The sequence below is a fragment of the Gobio gobio genome, assembly GCF_949357685.1.
Source record: "Gobio gobio genome assembly, chromosome: 18".
Taxonomy (NCBI): Eukaryota; Metazoa; Chordata; class Actinopteri; order Cypriniformes; family Gobionidae; genus Gobio; species Gobio gobio.
In genome coordinates this window covers 13570038-13573935 of record NC_137111.1, presented here as the reverse complement: position 1 = coordinate 13573935, position 3898 = coordinate 13570038, and positions in this window count along the sequence as shown.

Genomic DNA, 3898 nt, shown 5'->3' with positions numbered 1-3898 from the left:
CAGTAACTGACATTTAAGATCGTTGAAGGATATTGTTGTGACCAATTTACATTCTGATTCATCTCTAGAAGTGACTATAGGAACTAATTGCCAGTACACTAGCTATAGCTGTGGTTTCCTTTGAAGTGTTGTGATTTATTTGGGTTGCAGTGTATATTGGTTGGTGTGGGTATTTGTTGTGCACGAGTGAGAGTGGTAGTAGGCTAGTTTTGTGCTTGCGTCGGATGGGAGATACTGGCAGTTTGTTTCTTATGTTCCCCCAGTAACTACATCTCCATGGCAGTGGAACCAGCCCAGGACATTCCTTGCTGACCATAAAAGACACCATACCGGACTGTGTTAAGGACTACACTTTTTGAGAACTTGTCTGTTTTTAATACCTAGTTATTTGTTGTAATTCATTCTACTGTCTGAGTGTCAATAGTGTCCATCCCTCAGTAAGGATAATTAAAGTGGGTTAAATTGAGTCCTGGGTCTCAGTAATCAACCTAGGTGGCGTAGTCGGCTACTTTAGTATTTTAGGTAAATCGCAACAATATTACTAGTATTTTAATTATTCTGTTGCCGCCCCTTACCATTCGCCACAAAGGCTTATATGTTGAACTTTATTCTTTTACAAACACACGCTGTATTAAGCAGTACATCAAGTATTACATGACAATAATGTATCTGAGTCATCTGTGTATTGACAAATATTGCATTTATTTCACTTCAGCTGTAATAAAGTATGCAAACACAGCGCGAGTGTCACTACGGGAAACAGAAAGTGTCCGACTTCACGTCTCCGTTTGCAACTCCTCCCAGCCTGCACGCGGCTACTCTCGCCGATCGGTTGCATCCAGCCGCAGCTGATGTCAAACACACCAAATGACAGAGCCATGTGGTCAGACTGAAGACAAACAAAGAAACATTGAGCAGAGACAAAACGGACAAGACTGTCAGGGCAGGATCCTGACAAGTATAACACACCATTGCCATGAAAAACAGAGCGTTGCAATGGACACACAGGATTCTAATCGTAGAGACGGAGCTTACTATTTTCTTTAGCGGAAGCAATACAATCGTTTTTAAATCAAACTCCTTTTTAAATCAATATTTTGTGTCAAATTATTTATTTGGAAGGTAGCCATGTTATAAGTGGGATAATGTAGAGCGAGGCGGTTGTTATAGCGAATACAACCCCGACAGGCTGATTAGGACCCCGACGCGAAGTGTAAAGCACGTATCATTTACACTTACCAATGGCAAGATGCAGCCTATGGCCAAAGCACTAAGTCTGACCCAGTGGTTGAGTTCATTGTGGGTTTCACAATGTTTGCCCCGTTGTCGATGGTGATGCAAACCAGCTGCTCTTCCCGCAAATGCCAGCTGGCCAAAGCATCACTTAGTTCATACGCAATGTTTTTTGTGGTGTGTTGTCCGGGGAAGTAGGCTGTCTGTAGACATTGCGTTTTCAGTTCAAAGTCTTGATCCAGAAAGTGCACAGTGAGGCTGATGTAGGGCTCTGCCATTCGACTGGACCAAAGATCTCTGGTACAAGTGTAGTGTTCAACTTGACTCCATTCCGATTCCACGGTCTCCCTGCATGCGTCATACATTTTTGGAATGGCGACTTGCGAAAAATAAGTCTGTGATGGAATCTAGTATCCTCTGTCCAATTTGGTTATCAGGCTCACAAAACCGTCTTTAGTCACTATGTTTATAGGCATGATGTCCTTCGGCAAATAACGAGTTATAGCCGCTGTGATTTCTCTGTGGCATTTGGATGTTGTGTCATAAGGAGTCACACTCGCAAAACTCAGAGAAATTGACTGTTGTAGTGATGGCAAAGTTTTAGATTTGCTACTCAATGTTTTTGGTTTTGTTGTTTGGCTAGTTTTGAATTGTTTGTGTAGGTCTTTATGATTGTATTGCAGGTGGTGATGGAGGTTGGTCGTGTTTCCTCTTGAAGTTCCCACCACTGTTCGGCATGTTTTACACAGTACCTGTGTTTGTAACGCGTCATCTCTCCTAAATCCAAAATATTCCATATAGCTGAAGTGCTGTTCCTTTTCTCCACAAGGTCTTCGTCAGCCACCACATTTTCCTCACTCTTCTCTCCTTCCTCCTCCATCGTATTTGCTAACAGCAAAGTGTCACAACTAAATTGACACCTCACAAATCAATCTGAGCATAGCTGACACTTCCTGGGGCTTCACCTGATTGGCCAAATAGCATGAACGCGCCAACCATGTCTTCAGGGCTAAATGTGATAGGTCAAAAGTTTATTACATGAAAATTCGATGTATCGTTCAGCCCTAGTGTACACTCACAATAAAAACTAAATGTTGTCCAATCTAATACTCTTCAGAAAATGAATTGTAACTTAGTGAATACTTGTCACACAAACATGAGACATATGTCTAAAGAAACGTTGAAATGTAGTTGAAATAATGTAAATCAATACGGAAACAAATATTCTCTGTTTATGTAATCAGTTTGAAAAGAGAGAGATGTCAATCGTTCGCCAGCTTCTTCATTATCTGCTAATGTGGCCACAATTGATATACGATTTATTTGGCCTGTTTTGGACAGATTATGAAGTGTTTTACTTTAAAATACTCTAGTGTCACATCAATAAAGCTTTTGTTCGCAAATTTCTGCTATGCAGATGCTATACGTTTTGTGTACAATAGGCTACTTATTGTAGCCATTAAAACATATTTTGTTTCATATTGATGTTTAAATATTTTAGCCTAATGTTATTTTTTTATTTAATCTATGTTGATTATGAAAAGTGAACAGCACGAGTAAGAAAGGACACATCATAAGATGCGCAATATGTCAGAAGAGTGGGTCAGACATGATTTTGACCACTTCATTAAGTTTTGTTTTGTAGAAAGCCTTTCTAAAAGAAAGTGAATTTCATTTTGTATAAATTGTATCTTAATTTTAATCAATGTTTCATCAGCCAATTGCCTGGATTTAATAAATAAGAAGCAAATATAACAGACAATAGCCTATAATAGACGCCGGCACGATCATGCATTGCACGAAACTCGAAATTACTCGAAACTCGAATATTTGAGTATTGTGTGTATCGCATAGTTTACAAAATCAAATGATTCAGAAAATTTTGTTTTAAATCCCAAACATTTTACCATTCATTACCATCATTACCAGTTATCCATTACCAAACCTCACACCAGGAAGTCCTCCTCATGAACAGCCAAGTACCACAAAATGAATAATGGCCTCTTGGACTGGTAACAAAAACCTTCCCTAGCCAAGACGGGAAGGTGCATCAGGTTGAGGTCAAGGTCTGTAGGAGCCTAAATGTGTTTGGAAGGGTGATGTTATTCTTATTTTGACCACTGAGTGGCGCTGTGAACATTACTGAGAGATCAATGTATATAGGTAGCCTTCCATATGCTGTAGGTAGTGTTTTGATCCGGAAGGGCAAAAAGGTTTTGACCGCAACAGCGGTAAACGTATGTAAACTTCCCTTTGGATGAATGTATTGAATATTCAATTGGACATTATGCACTGTGGTGTTTGTGGAGCCAATAAACTCTGTATAGTGATGCAACGGAAGAATGGTCTTCTCGTTTCTTATAGATTAAGTAAACAACGTAACATTAAAGAAAGTGAGTCAACCTAATTTCTCCGGGACCAAGACAACTCAGTAGCTTAAAGTACTAGATTTAGCTCCTACAAGGTCATTAAACCAGGAGGTTCTACACTTTTTTTTAACAATGTATGATTGCAGATTATTATTTGAGAATTCTGTTATTTACTATCTATATTACTATTGTGCTAATGTAACTATTATATGCTAATGGTTGTGCTGTTCCTAGACATTGAAAGTTCATATTACATATGAATAAGTGATAAATAAGTAATTGACTGCAGGTTAAAA